The following is a 15,006-nucleotide window of genomic DNA, read 5'->3' as shown; positions in this document are numbered from 1 at the left end:
CCTCCACAAGCGACCACCCCTGTTTCAGACAGTTTCCAACTCCGGAAATTGGACTTTTGATCATCCGATTTCAATCCATATTGGGATGATCATAGTCCGAATTTCAATCTTAATATTTCTAGAACAAAGGGGTAACAAGAAACCCTAAAATTAACAAAGATTTATTACCCAAATCATTCCCCTTGATTAGATCCATCCATTAACAAATGCAGGGATTCGTTCCTGGACAGGATCTCATCAAGATCATTGAAAAGGGAGATACAACTAATCAATTGGGTAACCGCTAACAAAATGGGGATGGGTTCATATCAATTAGAGGTTAAAAAGAAGAGAATCGCATATGGAGATTCATTACCTTAATCAGAATCACCAAGAATAGAAGAGAAAAGGTTCCATATCATTAACAGCACTTCGCCCACCTTCCAGCATGTTTCCACTGCCACCAAATCACCCAAAATAGCAATCCTGAACATAATAATGCGTTAATAGGGTGTGGGATGCTATTTATAACTAACAGGGGGCAAAATAGGGCATTTTCCCGCAAGCAGAACCGGGCGGTCACTTAAGGCAGTCGCTTGGTTTAATCAACCGCCACTAGCAACCTTCCCCAAGTATATTGCTATACAAGGGTGCTTTGCTCAGGGGGTAGAAACCCAAACACAACCTAGCCCTAAACAACACATGGGGAGGTCTTACCTTCATTCCAGACATCTCCAAACACCACTTGCCTTCTACCAGAGATCCAACTTCCCAGTAAGGCAGATTCTTCAACAAGAGAATCCAGATCCATGGGTTCTGGATATGGATCATGGACTTCTATCTGGACACTCCAGACCCATGGGTTCTCTAGAATTTCTCGAGAGTTTTCAATATAAGCATATTAAAAAAATAAAATGAAATCTCAGATTTGAAACTTGTAAGCTTGATTTAGATCCTTTCTTGATGTCAAAAGAACGATAGAAGCTGCCCATTTGATATCAAGTTCTCTAGATGTCTATGGTAAAACAAAAATACTATACTCATCTTAGAAGATTTCAAATGGGTGGGTGATATGATGCTTTGACCATTGTGCCGAAATTAATATCTAACTCAATCATGTTTCAAAATCCATATACGGTTAAGGGAGGAGGAGCGCATTCAAGTAAATGGGATTTTTACCAACCGAGGTGGTGGTCTAGTGAAGTGGTCCTTAGATCACTCTAAAGTGGTTTGATAGTCCCTGTCTCGGGTTCAAATCTTTTCTACTCCTCTATTTCTTACATTGGACAGTGGTGTGGCCTAGGCATTGGGTCATTACCAGATTCTATAGATTATATTAGGCCTCCAGTGAGACTATGCTAACCGGGGTCAGTGTTTGTGCTCGTAGGTCACAGGGTTAATACTTGCATAGGTCGAACTCGAAAATCTGAACACTGCCAATCGAGAGCACAAGGGCACCACTATTGCATCCCCCTTTTGTTAATCCAAAAAAAAAGTAAAAGGAATCCCCCCCCCTTATGTCGTTTGGTTGTAAATGGAGTAAACTAAAATCAATTTTTTGGGGGGGGCAATAATTATAAACCCCCACACCAAAACCCCTCTTACCTCTTTTTGTTAAAAACACCCCCCTCTTTTTCCAAAAAAAGATTGGGGGCCATGTTGGTGGGTAAAAAAATACCTTCCCCCCCCCCCCCCCCCCCCCCCCCCCCCACACACCCCCCCCCCCCCCCTCCTCTCCCCCCCCTTTTGGGTTTTTTAAATACCAACCACCCACCTACTTGTAAGGCAAGACACACCGGAAAACCGCCGCCCACACAAAGGGCCCTCTTATGGGGGGAGAGGGGGGGGGGGGGGGGGGGGGGGGGGGGGGGGGGGTAAAAATAAAAAAAAAAAAAAAAAAAAAAAAAAAAAAAAAAAAAAAAATTACAAATTCTTCAAACATATAAAAGTGAAATTGCAATACAATTGAGAGATGAAGATCTTTAGCAAATTTGAAGAGCTTGAAGTAGAAACCGAACGAACCACTGATTGATGAGGTTGAGTCACACCTTGATGCTGTCTTTAAGGTAATTGATGCACCCTACTACCAAGGGTTCTTCGCACCACCACCTCCAAGATAAAGCAACCTCCAACTAGAAGATGAGGTAGTTCTTCTAGTCCCTTAAAGGAGCCAAAAGCTAGAGCACAACACTTAGACAACTCAAGAAAGAAATGAACTTTGTAAAACAAATAATGTGAGTGAGGAGAGTCACAATAGCACACAATATGCAAGGAAGGGTTGGGTTTATATAGGCCCAAACCACACCTCCCCACAAGGGAAGAATCAATTCTCCACTAATGGAGAATCAATGGTTTGTCCCTCCTCCACTAATGTGAATAAACCCCCTTGACCTAACCTCCCCACTACTTGGGGAAGTAACTCTCATATTCACTTCTTTGGAATGAATAGGCTTTAACCCATTCAAAGACCTTAACCCCCACTCATGGTAATGGCCATGAATGGTCATGAAGTTGAAATGAGAAATAAAGGTCAAGAGTTAGAATTTGAGTAATTCCACCATTCAAGTTAGCCCACCTCATCACCATGATCAAGACCTTTAAGACCCATGACCAATGTCATGAAGAGCCTCATAACCAAAGTCATGAAGGGCCTCCTTTAACCAAGGTCATGAAGGGCCTCCTTTACTCATGGTGCCTCATTACCACCCTTACCTCATGGTACCTCATTACCACCCTTACCTCAAGGGTCCCACACACAAACAAAACAATTAAATGAAAGAAATGCAAAAACTAATTTTGAAACTTAATATATAGATAATATAGATTTTAATAAAAAACCTAACAATCCCCCACAAGTTTCAAAATTGCAAAAAAGGACTCGTGTTGTGACTTTATTAGACACTAAAGGACACATCGTTGTAGGTGTCTTTCGGACTTGAACCTACACTAGGTCTAATGAGTCGCGCTACAAAGTACGGGTAGAGTCAGACTCCTTGAACCTTTCCTCATTAGTGTATCTGACCGCCCCATCATCCATGTCCTAAAGGTCGACTTTTGGAGCTACCTTTTACACTACACATTGGACTTTTGAACCGGCCATGTCCCTTATCTTGGATTCATGAATGTTTAGAGCACTCGCCTATAAGTTCTCATTAGTGGCGGCCAAACCACCTACATCCACTTAGGTTAGTCTCTGATATGCACCACAACTAACACACCCCCACATTCCTTGGGATTAGACTAATTAAGAGCTTCGCTCAACCTTACCCTTGTGGTAGTACTATTACCTTCATCTACACCCTAGAATGGAATAATTATAAATGGTAGTACTGAACCGGTCTTCCCATGACTTCGTTTGTACCCCTTGAACCTAATTCAGGTATTTAGCCTCTTCACATAGGTAGGGTATCCATCATGTGACCCGAGGATAAGGCATTAACCCCATTCCTGTAGATGCAATACACAAGTTTTTGACAGACATAGCCTTTGTGAACATGTTAGCTTGATTCCTTTCTGACTTCACATAATCGATAGCTATCATTCCTTCATCTATGAACTGTCGCACAAGATTGTGTCTAAAGCGTATATGCCTCCTTTTACCATTGTACACCTTATTCTTGGCTAAGTGAATAGCCGCTTGGTTATCACAATGTAGTGATACCGATGGCGTCGGTTTTTCCCACAATGGTATATCCGCCACTAAACTTCTAAGCCATTCGGCTTCTGTTCCTGCCTTCTCTAAAGCTATGAACTCAGCTTCCATGGTAGAACCTGTTCCACATGATTGCTTTGTGGACTTCCAAGAGATTGCACCACCTGCTAGTGTAAACACATACCCACTAGTGGCTAAGGATTCGTGTGTATCCGAAATCCAATTAGCATCGCAATACCCTTCTAAAACTGTTGGCTTACCACTATAGTGTAAACTATAGTCTATAGTACCTTTTAGGTACCTTAGTAATCTATCAATTGCACTCCAATGCTCTTTACTAGGATTTTGAGTATGTTGACTCAACTTTCCCACCGCAAGAGCAATATCCAGACGTGTACAATTCATAAGACATGAAACTGAACCAATGATTTGTGCATACCTTTTCTGGTTCACTGGTTCACCCAAGTTCCTTTTCAAATGACATCACACCTCAAAAGGTATTTTGACTGCTGAGAGTTCATGGTAGCCATACTTTGTAAGTATGTTTTCCACATAACGAGCTTGAGATAGTGAAATACAATTCCCTTGCTTGATGATCTTGATCCCAAGAATCATATCAGCTTCCCCTAAGTCTTTTGTGTCAAAATTAGACATCAAAATATGCTTAGTTTGATTCACTATTGCCAAGCTCGTCCCCATTATCAACATATCATCTACGTATAATAGAATAAATACGCCTTTACCACTGTGAAACTTGCTATATAAGCACCTTTCGGCATTGTTGATGATAAAGCCATTTGAAATTAGAGCCTTGTCTAATTTTTCATGCCATTGCTTAGGCGCTTGCTTCAATCCATATAAGGATTTTCGAAGCTTGCAAACTTTTTGCTCTTGTCCTTTTACCATACAACCTTCTGGTTGTTTTATGTAAATTTCCTCTTCTAAATCACCATTTAGAAAAGCAATTTTTACATCCATTTGATGGATTACCAAGTTATGTATTGACGCAATTGCCAACATAACTCTTATTGAGGCAATTCTTGACACAGGGGCAAATGTGTCAAAATAATCGATGTTTGGTTTTTGCCTAAATCCATAGACAACAAGTCTAGCCTTGAAACGATCAAGGGACCCATCACTTTTTAACTTCTTTCAAAATATCCACTTGGTCTCCAAAGTTTTAGAGCCAATTGGTAAATCTACCAATTCCCAAGTATTATTCGCCAAGATTGAATCAAGTTCACTCTTGATTGCCTCCTTCCAAAAGATGGCATCTAATGATGTGATAGCCTCTTTATAATTAAGAGGATCCTTATCTACCAAGTAAACAAGCCACTCATCATCCTTATATTTGGGTCTTTTGAGTCGTTTGCTTGTTCTTGATTGATTTCCATCACTAATACCCAATTGATTGATATTCTCTTCAATTGGATCCAACTCCCCATTGATCAATTGTCTCTCCTTACTTATAGGTAAGGCGGAGTTAAAGGGGAAAATTCTTTCAAAGAACTCAACGTCCCTTGATTCTATGATGCTATTTGGTTCAATAACATCATCCATGGATTTAATTACCATGAATCGGTATGCCGTGCTATTTATCGCATACCCCAAGAACACACAATCACATGGTTTGGGACCTAGTTTCCTTTTCTTGGAATCCGGTAATAACACCTTGGCCAAACAGCCCCAAACACGTAAATGTTTTATACTTGGTTTTCTACCAAACCATTTTTCAAATGGAACCATACCGGTCTTGTTATGTGGGATTCTATTTAATACGGCTTCCCCCCACATATCAAGTGGTACATTAGAACTCAACAACATGGAGTTCATCATCTCTTTAAGAAATCTATTTTTCCTTTCCGCTACCCCATTTGATTCCGGTTGGTAAGGAGCGGTCGTTTCATGGATAATTCCATTTTCCTCACAAAACTTATCAAGATTAAAATACTCAGTCCCTCTATCGGTTCTAAGTCTTTTAATCTTCTTGCCAAGTTGATTTTCAACTTCCGTTTTGTAAGATATAAATGCCTTTCCGGCCTCATCCTTTGATTTGAGCAAATAAATCATGGTATATCTAGAATAATCATCTATGAAGGTGATTACATAATTGTTTCCCCCCCCCCCCTTGACTCATATGACTTATAGTCACTTAAGTCACTATGGATCAATTCCAAGAGATCACTCTTTCTATCCATAGTCTTGTGAGGCATTTTGGTTAACTTAGCCTCCACACAAGTTTTACACTTGTCCTTGGGAGATTCCACCTTTTCGGTGATCATCCCTAACTTGCATAGTTTGATGATATATTTTACACTACTATGACCTAACCTACCATGCCACCAATCAAAAGAATTAGACGAAACAACAAAGTAAGCAGAAGAGGTACTAATCTTTTCAATTACAACATTGGAAATACTAAGTACAAACAATCCCTCACTAAGATATCCCTTTCCCACAAATACATTGTTTTTAGTGATAATTGCCTTATCACTTTCAAAAGCCAACTTCATTCCTACTTTATTAAGCAAAGGAATTGAAATTAAATTTCGCCTAATATCCGGCACATGGAGAACATTGGTGAGAAAAATAGTTTTTCCCGAAGTAAGTTTCAAAGTCACCTTACCTTTTTCCCATAACAGGGGCACTTTGGGAGTTTCCCATAAATACCTTTTCATCATTTGAGCCCATGGAATAGGAGGAAAACATCTTGAGATCACCACAGATATGTCTTGTAGCACCGCTATCCAACACCCAATCCTTTGGTTTTTCATCCAAATTGGCTTTTGTGATCATAGCTACAAACACATCATCTTCAACTAGGTTCACCTTTTCAACTTTTTTCTTCTTGAACCTACAATCTTTCTTAAAATGGCCAACCTTTCCACAAACAAAACAAGTCAGTTTCTTCTTCTTAGAAGACTCATCATATTCTTGATTACTTTTCCTCTTCTTGTTTTGCTTGTTGGTTTCCACCAAGTTCGCTTTTAGGCGACTTTCTCCAAGGTCTTTTTCACCTTTGTCTTTGAACCGGTTCCTTTCTTCAATCTTGATCCTTACAACCAACTGGTCTAAGGTCAATCATGTCTTCTTATGTTTCATAGACATCTTGAAAGCATTCCATGAAGGTGGAAGTTTCTCAATCAAGGCACCGGTTACAAATTCTTCAGGTAAGACCATTTTCTCTTTTGCTAGCTTCCCAACCACAATTTGAAATAAATCAATTTGGGTTGATATTGTGTCACTATCTTTCATAGTAAAATTTAGAAAACTAGCCACCAAGTATTTCTTTGAACCAGCATCTTCAAGAGAATACTTTTTAACCAAAGCATCCCAAATCGAATAAGCATATTCTAATGAACTATACACATGGTATAAGTCATTAGATAATGCATTCAGAATTCGATTCTTGCATTGGTAGTCCCCTTGAATCCAAGCCACCCTTTTGCCCTCCTTAACAGGATCAATACTTTTTTCTGGCATGGGTTCAGTCAAGGCAAATGCCACCCCAATTTGGGCTAAGGCAAATAGCAACATTTGCCTCCACCTTTTGAAGTTTTGACCTCCAAACTGTTCGATTTTGTCAAACTCAGTGACAATCCTCATCTTACCCAAATCCGGGATAAGATCATCCTTTGTTGGAATTACATTAGTGGGGATTGAATCATGAGTAGCAAGGAATGGATATCTCATACCATCTATGGCAACGAAAGTGTCGTCACCTTGTTTGTTGACATTACCTTCAACGGTATTGTTTGAAGGATCTCCTCCGGTGTTAATTCCATCAACAACCTCAATGTTGTTGTCTCCGTCTTTGTTGAAGTCGCCATCTCCAAGACTTGCCATTAGATCTTCCAAATCAATTACCTTAAACTTGTTGGGGTAATTGTATTACAAATTCTTCAAACATATAAAAGTGAAATTGCAATACAATTGAGAGATGAAGATCTTTAGCAAATTTGAAGAGCTTGAAGTAGAAACCGAGCAACCACCGATTGATGAGGTTGAGTCACACCTTGATGCTGTCTTTAAGGTAATTGATGCACCCTACTACCAAGGGTTCTTCGCACCACCACCTCCAAGATAAAGCAACCTCCAACTAGAAGATGAGGTAGTTCTTCTAGTCCCTTAAAGGAGCCAAAAGCTAGAGCACAACACTTAGACAACTCAAGAAAGAAATGAACTTTGTAAAACAAATAATGTGAGTGAGGAGAGTCACAATAGCACACAATATGCAAGGAAGGGTTGGGTTTATATAGGCCCAAACCACACCTCCCCACAAGGGAAGAATCAATTCTCCACTAATGGAGAATCAATGGTTTGTCCCTCCTCCACTAATGTGAATAAACCCTCTTGACCTAACCTCCCCACTACTTGGGGAAGTAACTCTCATATTCACTTCTTTGGAATGAATAGGCTTTAACCCATTCAAAGACCTTAACCCCCACTCATGGTAATGGCCATGAATGGTCATGAAGTTGAAATGAGAAATAAAGGTCAAGAGTTAGAATTTGAGTAATTCCACCATTCAAGTTAGCCCACCTCATCACCATGATCAAGACCTTTAAGACCCATGACCAATGTCATGAAGAGTCTCATAACCAAAGTCATGAAGGGCCTCCTTTAACCAAGGTCATGAAGGGCCTCCTTTACTCATGGTGCCTCATTACCACCCTTACCTCAAGGGTCCCACACACAAACAAAACAATTAAATAAAAAAAATGCAAAAACTAATTTTGAAACTTAATATATAGATAATATAGATTTTAATAAAAAACCTAACATAAACTATTTTTTCTCTGGAAATAAAGTTAATTTGTTGCAATCAAATGAATCATTAATTAAGTTTAGGATTCTCGATAATCTTTAAGACTCTAAGCCTGATTGTACAATATGACAGAGATTCTGAAGACTATTTTGTCATTTTCCAAATGGAAAAGAACAGTCTTCAAGCATCATTGACTCAATTAATGGTGCTTATTGCTTAGGTATAGTTTTTCCAAGTTCAAGCCTCTTTTTCTTCTCCTCTCAAATTCAGGTTGGTTTCAATTGTCAATGGTGTCTCTTTCGTTGTTCCAAGTGATACCATCACCAATTAAATCTGACGGGGACATTAGCATTTATCCTTTTATCTTTTGGGTGATGCCTGATCAATTTCATTAAGGGTTAGGTTGCTTTCACAAGGTAGAAAATGTAAAAGTTCCAACCAAGGGGAAGGCTTGGATCTTTTCTAGATTCTCTCTAGCACAAAAGTTAACTCGTGCATTTTAATTTTTTCTGTATCAATTAGGGTAATTTTCACCTGGACCCTAAAGTTGGACTTAGGTTACTTTTAATCTAAAAAATAATGTTTTGCATGTCTCTCAAGTTTAAAAAAAAATTAATATATAAAAAACAAATCAAATTTTTATAATTAAAATATCCTTGTATATATTAAATATTTTTTTTTTTTATGATCATTATAATTTCTTCTTTTTTAACAACCAAGGGGTTTATTAGATACTAAATTTACAAAATCAGACCCTTGGGTGAAACTGGATGGAAGCCTCAGAGTCTCACTCAAACCCATCAAAGCTATTGATATCTACATGTGAATGCAATAGCATAGATCAGTTAAGCAACCCACCAAAAAGAGCCAAAACCACCACTTTGGACGCCGGCGGTAGTACTTTTGCCAAAATCTGAAAGATGCTAGAGCTACTGATGAAAAACCAGATCATGTCTCTAGTAAACAATGGTTTCAAAATCCATTCCAAACTGCATCAATAGAGAAAACCCACATGGGCTTTTTTTCTCAACTGAACATTAGAGAAAACCCACTTAGGTTTTGTTGCAGAGTAGTTGATGTGTCCAGAAATTGTTAAGCCTCCGGATTTGTTAAATAATTTACAAAACAGGGTTAGACATGGCCTGACCGCTGGGGTCGGGAGGCCAGCTCTGAAGCTTAAGTCAGTCGCTGAACTGATCACAATGTTCTAGCTGAATGCAGAGTCTAAATATGAATACGAATAGTTGGGAAACGATTCAGATACCTCTAAAGTGAGTAAATCACCTGTTTATATAGACTTTACCTCCAATTATCGACCGTTGAGTGAATTTTCGATCTCTTTAGATGATCGTCCGATCATAGGGTTTTGCCCTAGATATTCGGGGGTGTAGATAATTACCGATTTTAGCACGATTCCCTCACCACCTTGACGATAGTTGCTTCCTACAAGTTAGCTTTGCCAACCGCAAGATTCGGGAGGTCGTTCGTGACTAGTAGCAAAAGTGTGGCACCCTGACAATCGTTTAGATTAGGTTAAGGTGGGTCTCGATGGTGGTCTAACCAGGACTAAGGCTGCGAACCCGGTCCGATGGATTCGGTGCAATTTTCTTCATATCAGTAGCCAAGAAGAAACGAAGAGGATTTGAAAAGATAAGATGGAAATGTGAAGCTTGTATGTGAGAATGAGAGAATAAGGAGAAGAGAGAGAATGATTTACAGGTAAAAGCAAGAGCAATTCACGAGGAAAGGCAATTCTTGACCTAGCACCATATTTCACCTATTTTCTCATCTGTTTTTCCTTTAAGCTTTCTAACCATTGAAGCCCAGCATTCATTGCCTCCGGTGGTCATTGGGAATTTAAGGTAAACCAAGAAAGACATGAAACGAAAAGGAACAAAACATTCAGTGAGGACTCTATTAGTTTGCGGATGGGTTTGAGTGAAGACGCTTGGGCCTCCATTTGATTTCACCAAATGTTTGATTCTGTAAATTTTGAATTAAAAAAAAAAAAGTCCTAATTGCAAGCATACCTTAGTTGCGATGTTAATCTGATGGCTTACAGTATAATTGACTAAAAATAAATAAATAAAAATAAAATATATACAAGGATACATTGATCATAAAAAAAATGATTTATTATTTTATATATATATATATATATATATATATTATTTATTTATCCTTAGAGAAGGCAGATACAAAATATCATCTTTTTTAAATTAAAATTGACTTGCGTAAAACTTCAAGAGGTCTAAATGAAAATTACCCATTATAAAATTAATCTTTGTCAATATTGATTCAAATTTATCAATATCATAATTTGAGGTGCTTTTAGGATGAATAACTTCCTACAAAGAAGTGCAGAACTAGTAAAACCTAGTGTTGTAGCCACATTGGGCCATGAATTTTTTTTAAAATTTGATTAATCATATAGTTTCCTTATTTATCTCACTCTACATGTGAAATATCATTATTTGCCCCTTCCAAAAAAATATTAAAATAAATATTTAAGATAAATATGATGGGTATAGATGTCATTCTTAATCATTATTTGATGGTTACCATTAAATCCTAGTTTTTTAAAGAATAAAAAATTAAAATTTTTAATTAAAAACTAACTTACAATCCATGAATTTCTTCCTATTTATTCTCTCTTAAATATCTTCTTTTATTCCTTACTTTTTTTTCTCTTTTTTCTTTATCTCATAAGTCTCACAGAACATTAGAGTAGTTAGTAGTCATTGGAGTTTTCCTAAATTTTCTCTACAATTATCAGGCATCGACTCTCTCTTTCTCAAATTATTCATTTCTCTCTCTCTCTTAGGATTTTTCTAGTGCTCTTTTCAAAAAATATAATTGATTTTTTTATATTTATTTATTTCGTTGTTCTTTCTCCGGAAATTTTGATTCTACTAATAGCAATTCAAATATCGTTAGAATTTTTTTATTTATTTATTATTTTTTTTGAGAAAGGGAGCTTTGATTAAATAAAGGGAAAAAACTAAAATTACATTCTGAAGAATTCTTACCGTTAGCATCATCCTGAACAAAAGCAGAAAGAGTTACCGGAAGAGCATCTACAACTAGATGGATTTCTTGGGATGTGTTAAGGTGTTGGAATTTATTAATTTGATTAATAAATTAAATGCCCAAGGGCAATATTGGAAACTCACTATTAGGGCGGTTACAAAATAGGGTTATATATTTTGGTAACCACCGCATTAGTGAGTAAGTAACTGAGTGATTCATTCGCACGAGCGAATCTCAGAGAAACGGCGGCTCCATCTCTCTCTCCCTCTCTCTTAGAATCGCAGGCTTAGAAATTCTTCTTTCCTAGTATTTGATCTTCATTCCATTAATCCACGGCATTTGGGTTGTGGATATTATTCCCTTTCCCTGTGATTGTGGAATCTAGCCGGTAAATCTTTGGTGGTGTAACGAGAACGTGGATCTAGACTTCCGCTGCGAATACTTCAAGTAAGGGAAAGCGAATTCAGGTAAGGAATTTTTTCCCCATCAATTAATTGAATTGAATTACTTTTGATGTATTACCAACATTGGCATCAGAGCCATTGGTTCCCACATTTTTTTTGTTCCTCCCCATTGTTTAATTTTATTGTATGGATCCAATGGGAGGATCAAGGGTTTAATACGAAACCCATGGGAGAATTGATAGGGTTTTTGGAAACCTTTAATTTTGATTCGGATCCGAGTGGGAGGATCCCTGTGAATTTTCCTAATGAAGATTTGCATGAATTGATAATCCATGATGATAATTTTTTGTTAATAATTATTGTTGAATTTTTTCATGTGTTTTTGGATGAATTTTTGTAAAGAAAAAAAACGTGATTTTCCGTTTTTTTGAAAAAAATTTCGTTAAATGGGGAATTGACGTCTGTGTACCAGACGGATGCTGAGAAGGTGAGCCATCTCAGAATCCGTTTGGTCACAGAAGCCAGACGGATGCTGAGAAGGTGAGCCATCTCATAATCCGTTTGGTCACAGAAGCCAGACGGACTCTCAGATGGTGCGCCATCTCAGAATCTGTCTGGTCACAGAAGCCAGACGGACTCTCAGACGGTGCGCCGTCTCAGAATCCGTCTGGTCACAGAATGCCAGAAGGACTATCCGTCTGGGCTGATGGACTCCAGACGGAGAGCCGTCTTAGAATCTGTCTCAGATGGATTGTCAGACGGTGATCCGTCTCAGAATCCGTCTGAGTTTTTTGTCCAATTTTGAATGTGTTTCTATTTATTGGACATCTATGGCTCACAATCTATGTGATGTTTGAGCATTAAGGGCCTAATGGGGTCTAGTGGGAGCTAATGAGGTAGAAGTGTTTTGTGTGAACCACCTCATAGCTTGAACATGATTGAATGTTTTATTTTAATAAAACTATTTTTTATTTATGGGTCTATCAATCATGTTTCTTGCACAAAATGAAGCTAGTGTATAAGTCTATGTGGGTTTGCATGAGAATTTGATTGAATGTTTTTTAGCATCTCTTTTGGTTTAAGTGCTTATCCCATAGGTTGACTATGCTAGTGTGATTTGTTGTTGCATGAGTTGTGTTTTATGCTAGGTTTATTGAACTCATTCTTGTATGTAATATCTCTAGAAAAATGGCTGCTACCAAGAGCATTGTTGCTGACCTCACTAAAGGAGATAAGCTGAATGAGAGGAATTATGACCTCTGGCACCGAAAGGTGCAATATCTCCTGGAAGAAGCGAGGATATGCTTGGAGACCATAAACCAGGACCATGAACCCACCTGAGGAAGGTACCACTGCACAGCATCGCAGGGACCTTGATATATACAATGCTTGGAAGAGGAAAGACCAGGTAGCCAGGATTACAATCCTGAGCTCCATGAGGGATGACCTGATGCTTCGTTATGAGAAGCATAGGACTACAAAGTCTTTGTGGGAGGCTGTGAAGTTCCAGTATGGAGGGACTTCCACCACAAGAGGCCGCCAGCTCGGACTCACTTTTGACGGTTATAAGATGCGCCAGGGTCACACCATGAGGCAGCATATAACCATCATGTCTAACATGATTAGTGAGTTGAGCGCATGTGGGCGCCGAAGAGCGATGAGGAGCGAGGTCTCCGATCATCGAGTCATTGCCAAAGACTTGGGAGCATATGAAGATCTTCTTGACTCATGCTTGATGAGGTCAAGACTTTCGATCAAGCTGCCAAGCACCTTGAGCTTGATGAGGATCGGATGTTGGCCGATACCCCTCAAAGCGATGTGTTTCTTCTGAAGCTAGCACTAGTAAGAGTGCGGGCTTCAAGCGCAAGAGAGAGAAAGCTCAACCTCAGCGGTCCAAGCAAAGTAACCAAGGTGGGAACAAAAACAAGAGTGGGCCCAAGCGTTCAAGGGGGACTAGTGCTTTGGCAAGAAGAAATCAGCTTTGATTTGCTTCAAGTGCCGAAAGCCTGGTCATTTTGCTCGTGATTGCCTTGAGCAAGAGGTATGTCTTGTGTGTTATACCTCATCTTGTTATGTAACAAGTTCTACTATGCTTGTTGAACTAAATCCTTTGTGGATTGTTGATTCGGGTGCGACAGAACACATAACAAAGGGAACGCTCGAGCTTCGTGGAATACCGTCGTATTCCAAGAGGAAGCAAAAGAATAACGATGGGGAACAGCTCAAGCGTGGAGGTTCATGGCATAGGCACATGCAAATTAGTTTTGCGAGGTGGCCGGACTTTGTTACTCCATGATGTCTTGTATGCTCCGGACATTCGGCGAAATCTTGTTTTTGTTATTTATCTTTTAAGACATGGTTTTAGAGTTGTATTTGAAAACAATTCTTTGGTTTTGTATCACGGGTGATACGGTTTATGGTTATGGTTTTCTTGATAATGGTTTCATTGTATTGGATACAATTGATTATTCATTTAATTCTAGTAATGCTTTTGTTTGCCAAAATACTGTGTGTATTGATTCTAATTTGTGGCATGCTAGACTAGGACATACTGGCTTAGATAGGATGAACAGGTTGGCAAGAGAAGGTCTCTTAGGCCAAGGTTCACTATCTAATTTGCCAACTTTGTGAGTCATGTCTAGCAGGAAAAGCAACTAGAAAACCATTTAAAAAGGCTTTGAGAGCCTCTCTTCCTTTAGAACTTATCCATTCAGATGTGTGTGGACCCATGAATGTGCATATTAGAAAAGGACAGTCATATTTTATCACATTCATAGATGACTATACAAGGTATGGTCACATTTATCTAATTTCTCATAAGTCAGAAGCTCTGGAATGTTTTAAGAAATTCATGAGCTTGGTTGAGAATCGAGTTAGATAAAAGGATTAAAACTCTTAGAACGGATAGAGGTAGAGAGTATCTCTCCGATATGTTCAAAGGGTTATGTGATGAAAAGGGGATATCTAGACAACTTACTATTCCAGGGACTCCACAGCAAAATGGGGTTGTTGAGAGGAGGAATAGAACCTTGCTAGACATGGTGAGATCCATGATGGCGCGGGCAAATCCACCCATCTCTTATTGGGGAGATGCTTTCTTTGATGCGGCCTATATCCTCAACAGAGTTCCAACCAAATCGGTTCCTTCCACACCATATGAGTTGTGGACCGGA

This window comes from Hakea prostrata, chromosome 7, assembly GCF_041222555.1.
Source record: "Hakea prostrata isolate BN-2017 chromosome 7, UWA_Hpros_2, whole genome shotgun sequence".
Taxonomy (NCBI): domain Eukaryota; kingdom Viridiplantae; phylum Streptophyta; class Magnoliopsida; order Proteales; family Proteaceae; genus Hakea; species Hakea prostrata.
The sequence above is the reverse complement of the archived record's forward strand: the minus strand, read 5'-3'. Positions refer to the sequence as shown.